The sequence below is a fragment of the Giraffa tippelskirchi genome, chromosome 4 (genome assembly GCF_054371585.1).
Source record: "Giraffa tippelskirchi isolate mGirTip1 chromosome 4, T2T-mGirTip1v1.2.pri, whole genome shotgun sequence".
Taxonomy (NCBI): domain Eukaryota; kingdom Metazoa; phylum Chordata; class Mammalia; order Artiodactyla; family Giraffidae; genus Giraffa; species Giraffa tippelskirchi.
Window position 1 is genome coordinate 49727287 of NC_137278.1, and position 12391 is coordinate 49739677.

Below are 12391 nucleotides of genomic sequence, written 5' to 3' on the forward strand. Positions count from 1 at the left end.
CTCCTACAAACTTGTGGTTTCTATAAATTTAGTTTCGGGTGAGAAAAATCAGGTACGGAAATATAATGGCATAGTTTAGAGATGATAAAATAATTCAAAGAATGCTCTCTTATGCAACATCTGCATGTTCTGTTGTCCAATATTATTTTGAAGGAGAATGTCTAAAGCCCATAGCATTCTGTTATACTCATTTGTCATATGCATGCATATGAGGAGGAAAATTAGACTTATTATTTTAGATTGTTTTAACCACCGACTCAGAACAGCTTGGAGGTAGGACCCCTGAGTTTTTGCATTAGCTTCATTAATAGTGTTCTGAGCTTTCATTTTTTATCACAGAACAGAGTTTGGATCTGTTACAGAATTTCATTTACCAAATGGAACACAAAGTACTGGGGGCAGGGTTCCAGAAATTGGGAAGGATCTGGCAAGATCAATTCAGGGATGCAGGTGTTGCTGGGGTATTAGACAGGTTGTTGGATGAGGAATTTAGAAAGCAGACCAAAATGAAATAGAAACCCAGTTACATGAGCTAGAAGCAGATGGAGAGAGATTCAGGTTCAACAATTGGATTAGGAAATGCCAATGAAGGAGTCTTGAATTTTAACAAGAGCATTATTTTGGGGATGTTGTGAATGAAATAGAGGAGACTATATTAAAAAAAAAACTGAAAAGGGGGAAAAATGGGGAAGAAAGCCACAATGACTTCATCTTCTAGGTTATATAATAACTAATTTATACAGACAGCTTGGGTGTTAGGAACTTTGCTAAGAACTTTACATCTGTCACCATGTTGATTTGTCTAATCTACCTGGCTAGGTATGTGTGCCCTACATCCCTCACTACTCCATGAAAGTCCCTCCCCAGTCTGCTGGCACAAAGAGAACGATCTTCCACATAGACAGGGACTCATTCCTCCAATAAGCTTATAGGAGTCACCATGCTCCCCTGCTCGAGCCTCCTAACAAGCTTTCAAAGTCCATTTCTAAGAGAATAAAACAGTTCATTTTTAAAATAGACATAAAAAATTTTAAACAACTGTACATACATTAATTTTGTCATCCTGCCTATTTAAATTCTATGTAGAGTACATCATGTGAAATGACAGGCTAGATAAATGAAAAGCTGAAATTAAGATTGCTGGGAGAAATATCAATCTTAGATATGCATTCAGTATTGTGTGAAACACTAGAGATCTCTCAAGAAAATTAGAGATACCAAGGGAATATTTCATGCAAACTTGGGCAAGATAAAGGACAGAAATGGTATGCACATAACAGAAGCAGAAAATACTAAGAGGTGCTCAAGAATGCACAGAAGAACTGTACAAAAAAGTCTTAATGACCCGGATAACCGTAATGGTGTGATCACTCACCTAGAGCCAGACATCCTGGAGTGTGAACTTAAGGGGGCTTCAGGAAACATTACTGCAAACAAAGCTAGTGGGGGTAATGTAACTGCAGCTGAGCTATTTCAAATCCTAAAAGATGATGCCATGAAAGCACTGCACTCCTTATGCTAACAATTTTGGAAAACTCAGCAATGGCCACAGGAATGGAAAAGTTCAGTATTTATTACAACTCCAGGGGAAGTAAAAGAAACTGAAAGTCACTCCGTCGTGTCTGACTCCTTGCGACCCCATGGACTATAGTGTCCATGGAATTCTCTAGGCCAGAATACTGGAGGGGTAGCCTTTCCCTTCTCCAGGGGATCATCCCAGCCAGGGATCGAACCCAGATCTCCTGCATTGCAGGCAGATCCTTTACCAGCTGAGCCACAAGGGAAGCCCAAGGAAGGGCAATGCCAAAGAATGTTCAAACAATCGCACAATTACACTCATTTCACATGCTAGCAAAGTAACACTCCAAATCCTTCAAGCTAGTCTTCAATAGTATGTGAACTGAGAACTTGCAGACATACAAGCTGGATTTAGACAAGGCAGAAGAATCAGAGGTCAAATTGCTAACACCTAATGGATCAGAGAAAAAGCAAGAGAATTCCAGAAAAAACATCCACTTCTGCTTCACTGACTATGCCAAATCCTTTAACTGGTGTGGATCACAACAAACTGTGGAAAATTCTCAAAGGGATGGAAATACCAGACCATCTTACCTCCCTCCTGAGAAACCTGTATGCAGGTCAAGAAGCAACAGTTAGAACTGGACATGAAACAATGGACTGGTTAAAAATTAGGAAAGGGGTATATCAAGACTGTATATTGTCACCATGCTTATTTAACTTATATTCAGAGTTCGGTTCAGTTCAATTCAGTCTCTCAGTCATGTCCGACTCTTTGCGACCCCATGAACTGCAGCACACCAGGCCTCCCTGTCCATCACCAACTCCTGGAGTCCACCCAAACCCATGTCCATTGAGTCGGTGATGCCATCCAACCATCTAATCTTCTGTCTTCCCCTTCTCCTCCTGCCCTTAATCTTTCCCAGCATCAGGATCTTTTCCAATGAGTCAGCTCTTCGCATGAGGTGGCCAAAGTATTGGAGTTTCAACTTCAACATCAGTCCTTCCAATGAACACCTAGGACTGATCTCTTTTAGGATGGACTGGTTGGATCTCCTTGCACTCCAAGGGACTCTCAAGACTCTTCTCCAACACCACAGTTCAAAAGCATCAATTCTTCGGTACTCAGCTTTCTTTATAGTCCAACTCTCACATTCGTCATGACCACTGGAAAAACCATAGCCTTGACTAGACGAACCTTTGTTGACAAAGTGATGTCTCTGCTTTTTAATATGCTGTCTAGATTGGTCATAACTTTCCTTCCAAGGAGTAAGTGAAAGTGAAGTCGCTCAGTCGTGTCCAAGGAGTAAGGGTCTTTTAATTTCATGGCTACAATCACCATCCGCAGTGATTTTGGAGCCCCGAAAAATAAAGTCAGCCACTGTTTCCACTGCTTCCCCATCTATTTGCCGTGAAGTGATGGGACTGGATGCCGTGATCTTAGTTTTCTGAATGTTGAGCTTTAAGCCAACTTTTTCACTCTCCTCTTTCACTTTCATCAAGAGGCCCTTTAGTTTTTCTTCACTTTCTGCCATAAGTGTGGTGTCATCTGCATATATGTGGTTCTTGATATTTCTCCCGGCAATCTTGATTCCAGCTTGTGCTTGCTCCAGCCCAGCATTTCTCATGATATACTCTGCATATAAGTTAAATAAGCACGGTGACAATATACAGTCTTGACATACTCCTTGTCCTGTTTGGAACCAATCTGTTGTTCCATGTTCAGTTCTAACTGTTGCTTCCTGACCTGCATACAGGTTTCTCAAGAGGCAGGTCAGGTGGTCTGTTATGCCCACCTCTTTCAGAATTTTCCACAGTTTATTGTGATCCACATCATGCAAAATGCCAGGCTGGATAAAGGTCAAAGAGGAGGGTGAAAAAGCTGGCTTAAAACTCAACATTCAAAAAACAAAGGTCATGGCATCCAGTCATGACTTTATGGCAGCTGGATGGGGAAACAGTGGAAACAGTGACAGATTTTATTTTATTGGGCTCCAAAATCACTGGATTTAGAGTGATGGACTGCAGCTGTGAAATTGAAAGACACTTGCTTCTTGGAAGAAAAGCTATGGGAAACCTGGACAGCATATTAAAAACCAGAGACATCACTTTGCTGACAAAGATCCATATAGTCCAAGGTATGGTTTTTCCAGTTTTCTAGTGCAGATGTGAGAATTTTACCATAAAGAAGATTGAGGGCCAAAGAATTGATGCTTTTGAACTATGGTGCTGGAGAAGTCTCTTCAGAGTCCCTTGGACTACAAGGAGAGAAAACCAGACAATCCTAAAGGAAGTCTACACTGAGTATTCATTGGAAGGAATGACAAAGGGGGCAAGAAAGGATGAGATCATTGGATGGCATCACCGATTTACTGGACATGAGTTTGAGCAAACTCCAGGAGATAGTGAAGGACACGGAATCCTGGTGTGCTGAAGTCCTTGGGATCACAAAGAGTCAGACAGGACATAGAGACCGAACAACAAAACCAGCAGCAACATATATTAATGAGTTATGCTCCAGTGTGGATGGTTCAAAACCCAGACTCTAGTCCTAGAATATCTGGGTTTAAATTGTAGTTTTCATTTTCTAGCCATAAGTCTTTCCTAGTTAACTACCTTTCACTGAGTTCTTATATGTGTAAAGTATCTAAAATAGTACATACTGAGCTCTCAATAGGTTATAGCTATTATTTTATAGGTTTGGTATTCAAGGCAGAGCATTTAACTTAACCAAATTAATAAGTTGGATATTTTCCTTACTCCCTACTTACTCTATGTCATTTGACCTATGTAGTATTTCTTTTCAACGTGCTACACAAGTCACAGGAATATTCAAAGACTGTTTGTTAGCATTTTAAGAGCTCTATGCTAACTATATTCAGAGTTTAGTGTTTGGATATCTGAAATATAAAGAGGGGCTAAATTAAGGGAGATGGAGATGGCACAGAGGAGCTGAAAAAGTGTTAAGTAGTGCCTGGCCAACTCCATTTCACTTAGATTGTTACTGCCAGAGAAGCCCAGTCCACCGCCTGGCTCAGATCAGTACCCTCTACTTGAGTGCTATTTATTTTGTGAGAGTTGTATCTTAAAGGTGTGTTGATGGCCATTAATAACTCTAGTTATAATGATCACCTTTTCTATAATTAGCCATTAATTTCCTTAAGTGGTTAGGCAAAGCACTCAAATACTTAGGGAAAAAAAGTTGAAACTTTTTCAGCAATCAGGCAAATAACATAATAGAAGAAGTAAAAAGAAACAGTAGAAAATCAGTAAGTTGTGGTGGTCTCCACTGGTGTAATGAACAAGCCACCAGGTGGCTCCAGATAGCTCTCCCATTTGGAAATGAGAGAGTGGGATTCTGGTATTCTGAAGTATCCAGAAATCCTTACTTTTATATGAAATTCTCTGATTTTATTAAATATTTGACAAAATTAAAAATGCTTCATAAGTCAATCAAGACATATAAAATGGTTTTGCTTCTCACTACAAGTCTGGGGACCTGGTAGAGAGTCTCAAAGCATAACATCTATAATTGCTAAATTTTCTTCCTCAGTTCCGATTGATTCCTTGAAAGAGAGCTCCAATTTGACTTACTAATTGATAACCTAGTTGACTCTTTCAACAAATACATATTAAGTACCTAATTATGTATCAGTCATTCTTCAAAGCGCCACTGATACAACAGAGAACAGAACAAAGCTTCTGCTCATGGAGCCACCGTTCTATTTTTGTATGCCATATTCTCTCTCTCTCTCTATACGTGTGTGTGCGTGTAGAATACATTATACGTATATTCTGTCTTTTACTATTAGAGGAAGACAGAGAAAAACAAGCACATAAGTAACAGGTTTTTTTTTTTTCTTGGAGAAAAATGAAACAGAATAAGGAGATAGGAAATGCCAAAGATGATATGGATGCAGGCATTCTTATAATGGATAAAGAAGGCTTCAGGGATAAAATGAAATTTGAACAGAAACCAGGAGAAAATAAGGAAGCCATCAATGGGAATTCTTGAGGAAGAGAACCCTAAACAAAGGGAAAAGTACACAGGCTGAGTTCTTATTCAAGGGACAGCAAGACCAGTTGGTTGGTTTCACGGTGTCCAATGATATAGACTGTTAGGAACGGCTTGTGTTTTAGTAGTGCCTTGCTTGTTCTTTGGCTCATACTGGAAATCAGGAAAGATTTTCGATGATAAATATTGATGCCACAGTGTCAAAACTCCACACTGTGACCTTCATCAATCTTTTTATCAAGTTTATATGAGATTTTCATTAATTTTTTTAAAAGATAGTACATTAGCAGACAGATGGTTTATGGGTAACTTTCCTCAATTGAATCCTCCTTGAGTATAAAACATGATGGCGTTACACTACCCATGAGTTGTATTTTAATGATACTGTGTTTTCATGCTTCAAGCCATGAACATACTCTAATAATATAATAATGATGATGATAACAGTTTTGTCTAAGAAGGAATATCCAGTTGCTATATTTCCTGTAAGCAAGATCTTCTGCAGGATCAAGCCTCTCAAAAGCCATCTTTCCTCCATGAACCTTGCACCGTAAGTCTTGAGGCAAAGTACCTGGCTGAGCAAGTCTGCCCTCTGTCTGTGGCTGTTGTTCTCATGTTCATCTAAGCACTTATCTTGTTATCCTTAGTATTATTCTCAGTCAAGATGAAATAACCTTTTTGCCCCTAAAAAGAGCCTATTTCTTTTGTTATATGTGACTTTTTACATAACTGAGAAGCACTAGTTGTTTATTCATGGATAACCAACTCTCTGAATTTCAAGACCTTCAGAGTAGAATGTGATTATTCAAATTTTAAACATATGAGAGCTTAAAATGTTAAAACCACAAGTCCCAAGATAGAAAGTAGACTTCAAGTATGTATAGTTAAATCCTACACTTGATGCTTGTAAAGAAAAAAGTTTATATTTTAAACTGTGTGTTTACAAAAATGTATGATGCCTCTCTGCCTTAAATGATGTATCAACTGAAAATACAATTATATAAAAGCTAAGTGAGTTGTATAGGGCAGACAGTTATGGGCAGCTGGAAATGATGCTTGCCTGCAGGGCTAAAAGACCCCAGTGGAAACAATTGTTCTTCCATAAACCCTTCAGAAAAACATTTTGTAGGAAAGGAAAATATAACCCTAGGGATAGGCAAAAGAAGAAGAATCATATATGATGTTGGACAGGGGTAATAATTTGATGAATCAGAGAGAAATGACATATTTTAGGCAATCCTTTCAGTGCTTTCACTAGTAAGGTCTTAACAAAATTATTATTTTTTTCTTCTATTATTATTTGACCCAAATTCTTTATTGTATACTTAGGCTGAAATGGCATGGGGCATCATATATCATAGGTATAAGTGATTTGGAAAGTAAGGGGACCTCTGCTATAATCAGCAATAAGGGTACTTTGATATTTGGAGAGAACATTGTAGGCAAAACTGAGATCACAATTTAAAAATCTTTTCACTCAGTCAGTCTCTGATGTAAGTAACAGAAAGAATTTGAGGAAAAATTGCTTTTATAGAGTGGACAATGAATGGGTCAAATGGAGGAAACTGGTGCCATGAAAATTATTGATATATTCTTCCATTAGTCTAACTGCTGCTGCTAAGTCACCTTAGTTGTGTCTGATATTTAGCGACCCCATGGACGGCAGCCTACCAGGCTCCTCCATCCATGGGATTTTCCAGGGCAGAGTACTGGAGTGGGGTGCTATTGCCTTCTCCGATTAGTCTAACAGTTACTCAGTATTTTATTACTTAACTTTTTAATTTATTATCCAAGTTTCTGAGGGTTTCTATGGAATACATATCCCTGCAGTTTTGAAAGAAGGAGGCAAAACCATGTCAATGGGGAAGCAGATTCAGTTTTGATTAGAAGGCAGGTGGAGTGTGTAGAGTACACACCCTGTAAAGGTATGGAAGAAAATCTGCACTGAACTCCCTGGAAAGCTTAAGTCCTGGGAAAGAGAAAGGAGTGAATGTAGAGGGATGACATGTAGAAAATTCTACAAATACTAAAATGTTAAAACTGTTGTCTAGAAAGATGAAGATATTTGGCCATGATCACACAGCTGGTAATGGCAATGTTGGAAGATATATACCCATGTATAGGTTAGTGATTTTCTTCAGAAAGAGATTTTTGTCCCCAGGGGTGATTTGGAACATCTGGAAACAATTTTCAATTGATTATTACACCATTGGGATGTGCAACTAGCTTCTAGTGGATAGAAGGAAGGAATACTGATAAACATCTTATAACAATAAACAAAATGGTCATCCACAATGAACCATTACCTAGTTCTAATTATCAATAGTCCAAAGGTGGAGAAACACTTTTGAAGATGGGGACAGAATCAGAGGAAACAGAAAGAACAGGGAGAAGGGAAAGCTGGTGTGGACCACTCAGGGACAATATGTTCTTTACTCACTCACTTCTGAGATAAAACCAATCCTTGCCTACATATGCTTCATTCTGGGGCAGAGTTTCCATGGAAAATGACCTTGTGAATAACGTTTTAAATCTAGATTCCGAGTGCCATCCATGAAAGCAAAAGCAAGTTTTTTCTCCTCAAATTGAATGTGTGCTTTCATTTAGAACTTGCCAGAATTCAGTTCAGTTCAGTTCAGTCACTCAGTCGTGTCCGACTTTGTGACCCCATGGACTGCAGGATGCCAGGCCTCCCTTTCCATCAGCGACTCCCAGAGTTTTCTCAAACTCAAGCCCATTGAGTCAGTGATGCCATCCAACTATCTCATCCTTTATTGTCCCCTTCTCCTTCTGCCTTAAATCTTTCCCAGCATCAGGGTCTTTTCCAGTGACTCAATTCTTTGCATCAGGTGGCCAACATATTGGAGTTTCAGCTTCAGCATCAGTCCTTCCAGTGAACACCCAGGACTGATCTCCTTTAGGATGATCTCCTTGCAGTCCAAGGGACTCTCCAGAGTCTTCTCCAATACCATAGTTCAAAAGCATCAATTCTTTGGCGTTCAGATTTCTTTATAGTCCAACTCTCACATCCATACATGACTACTGGAAAAACCATAGCTTTGACTAGATGGACCTTTGTTGGCAAAGTAATGTCTCTGCTTTTTAATATGCTACCTAGGTTGGTCATAGCTTTTCTTCCAAGGAGTAAGTGTCTTTTAATTTCATGGCTGCAGTCACCATCTGCAGTGATTTTGGAGCCTCCCAAAATAAAGTCTGTCACTGTTTCCAGTTTCCCCATCTATTTGCCATGAAGTGATGGGACCAGATGCCATGATTTAAGTTTTCTGAATGTAGAGTTTTAAGCCAACTTTTTCACTCTCCTCTTTCACTTTCATCAAGAGGCTCTTTTTAGTTCCTCTTCACTCTCTGCCATAAGGGTGGCGTCATCTGCATATCTGAGGTTATTGATATTTCTCCCAGGAATCTTGATTCCAGCTTGTGCTTCATCCAGCCCAGCATTTCTCATGATGTACTCTGCATATAAGTTAAATAATCAGGGTGACAGTATACAGCCTTGATGTAGTCCTTTCCCTGTTTGGAACCAGTCTATTGTTCCATGTCCAGGTCTAACTGTTGCTTCCTTACCTACATACAGATTTTTCAAGAGGCAGGTCAGGTGGTCTGGTATTCCCATCTCTTTCAGAATTTTCCACAGTTTTTTGTGATTGCCAGAATTGAGTGATGTCAAAGTAATTTTCAGTCTTATCTCCTTTTCTCCTAGGAACAGTATCTGGCCCACGGCAGGTAGAAGCTGACCATTTTCCCATGCCAGTGCTATGTCAGGGTGAGGTTAATGTCAAGAAATTGGCATGATGGAGGATGGGAGCATCAGTTCAGAAGCCTGTGTAATCCACAGAGCACCAGTTCCACCTTGTCTGCACAGAAGGACAACACTTGTGCCAGCTGTTTCCAGCATCAGCATGAATTGAATTGACCTTGTTATATTAGGCACCTCTGGAGGAGGAGTCATAGAAGCCTGTTTTAAGAAATACCTGGATACTTTTATCAAGAGTGTCAAATAGACATTCATGGTAATGGCTGTCCACACAAAAGCAGACCAATGATGCTTTCAAATTATAGTACTAGAAATCACATATGCTTATAATTCAAAGATATAATTTGCATATAAGATTCCAAATGCAACCATTTTACAAAGTTACTCCACCTTGTGTAGACATATAAGTCTTCTTATGAAGTGTCTTTTTTGTGTGTGTGTGTGAGACTTAAGCCAACATAAAACAAATCTCGGATAGGGAATATCTACCAATATAACAATTTTGTTATTTTTTATCCTACAGGTCAAAATACCACCAAACCTGAAAGTTTGAAAGCTCTAAAATATACAACAAGGAAGCTGTATAGTGAATATAGATATTTTAAAAAAATAGACTAAAACTTTAGTTTTAAATAATTAAGCAAACATGAAAAATTAACCCCACATTGCAACAGGATTTATTTTTTTTCTGAAAGTTGAAGAGTCTGCTTTATCCTGGCTCTGTCTTCTCTCTTCCTTTGGCACCCAGGGTTCTTCCCCACTGCCACGGGGCAGCCTTGGATAGGGAGAACTTTTACTGCTCTAAATTGTATTTACTTCTCTGAATTCTTGAGCCTTGATACTAGGTTCTCTGTGGGAGCTCGATAAATATTCATTGATGGGGATGGTAATGAATACTAGATTTTTTTGGCTCCCTGCTTTCTGACTTTAATCCAGCCATTTCCTTCTCTCTTCCCTGGGGGAACTGGCAATCTGTTTAAAGCATGTTTGCACTTTGGAATCAGGAGGAGAAGCCAGCATAATTATTAGCTTCCAGTGATTCCCAAACTGTCAGTTAATTCTCAGGTCTTGCCATTTTCTCTGCTCTACACACTGAGCTAAGGTTACATATAAGTGAATTAGGTATCACCTTGAAAGATTTATTTCAGACATGAAAAGATGGCTAGGAAGATTCCTTTATCTCTTAAAATACTCTGCTTCTAGACACACCAGTCTATGGTGGCTAAGAATTTTTCCTTTTTTTTTTTTACCTGTCCATTCTCTGTCCTGTTTAAAAAGCTAATTAAAAAGCAAATTCAAGAAGCCAATCTGAGAGGTTACATGCTATATCATTTCAACTGTATAGCATACAGGAAAAGGCAAAATATGGAGACAGTAAAAAGATCAGTGTTTGCTAGTGGTTGTGTGTATGTCTGTGTGTAGAGTGGGAGGATATGACTAGGGAGAGAATGGAAGATATTGACTGGAGTGAAAATAGTCTGTATGATATCCTAATGATGGATATAACTCATTACAGTTCAGTTCAGTTCAGTTGCTCAGTCCTGTCCAGCACTTTGCGACCCCATGGACTGCAGCATGCCAGGCTACCTGTCCATCACCAACTCCTCGAGCTTACTCAAACTCATGTCCATTAAGTTGGTGATGCCATCCAACCATCTTATCCTCTGTTGTTCCCTCTCCTCCTGCCTACACTCTTTCTCAGCATCAGAGTCTTTTCAAATGAGTCAGTTCATCACATCAGGTGGCCAAAGTATTGGAGTTTCAGCCTCAACACCAGTTCTTCCAATGAATATTCAGGACTGATTTCCTTTAGGATGGACTGGTTGGATCTCCTTGCAGTCTAAGGGACTCTCAAAAGTCTTTTCCAACACCATAGTTCAAAATCATCAATTCTTCAGCACTCAGTTTTCTTTACAGTCCAACTCTCACATCCATACATGACTACTAGAAAAACCATAGCTTTGACTAGGTGGACCTTTGTTGGCAAAGTAATATCTCTGCTTTTCAATATGCTGTCTAGGTTTGTCATAACTTTTCTTCCAAGGAGCAAGCATCTTTTAATTTCAAGGCTGAAGTCAACATCTGCAGTGATTTTGGAGTCCCCCAAAATAAAATCTGTCACTGTTTCCACTATTTCTCCATCTATTTGCCCCATCTATTTGAAGTGATGGGATCAGATGCCATGATCTTAGTTTTCTGAATGTTGAGTTTTAAGCCAAGTTTTTCACTATTCTCTTTCATTTTCATCAAGAGGCTCTTTAGTTCTTCACTTTGCTATAAGGGTGGTGTCATCTGCATATCTGAGGTTCTTGATAGTTCTCCTGACAATCATCCAGTCCAGCATTGCTTCATCCAGTCCAGCATACCTCATTACATATTTATCCAAATCCATGGAATATATAGCACTAACAGTGAATTTAGTGTGAATTGTGGGATTTGGATGATTATGTGTCAATATAGGTTCACCAATATTAATGATGTCCCACTCTGGTGGGGAAAGTTGATCATGCAGGAAGTACCTACTTCCCCTATGTACGGGTGTGGGGGCAGGAGATATATAAGAAATCCTTTTATTTAATTAATCTTTTTAGATGTCTTCCTTTCAATTTGCTGTGAACCTAAAGCTGCTCTAAAACCACCAAGTCTTAAGTTAAAAGAAAAACAAAAAAACAGAAAGAAAGAAAAAGCTATTTCATGTAACTTTCAGTGTGGTGGAGAAACAGTATGGAGAAAGGACTTGGCTCTGGTCTTAGCTCTGCCAATAACTAGCTATGCAACTTCAAAAAAGTCATTTAATCACTTTGGGACTTAGTTTTCTTACCTATAGGATGATCAGGCTAGAAAGTATATGTCTAGGTTTTCTTTGATCCCAGGCTAATTTTCAAAAACTCAAAAAAAAATGACTTCTATGTAGGCAAAAAGGATGTTAATAATAATAAAGATATTATTTAACTTATTACTTAAGTGAGTTAAATAGGTAAGATGTTTCAACCAATTTAAAGAAAAATTAAAAGATATATATATATATATATAAATGAAATCAATATAAAAATGAAGGTCAAACTAGCTCTTCCCACCTTAAG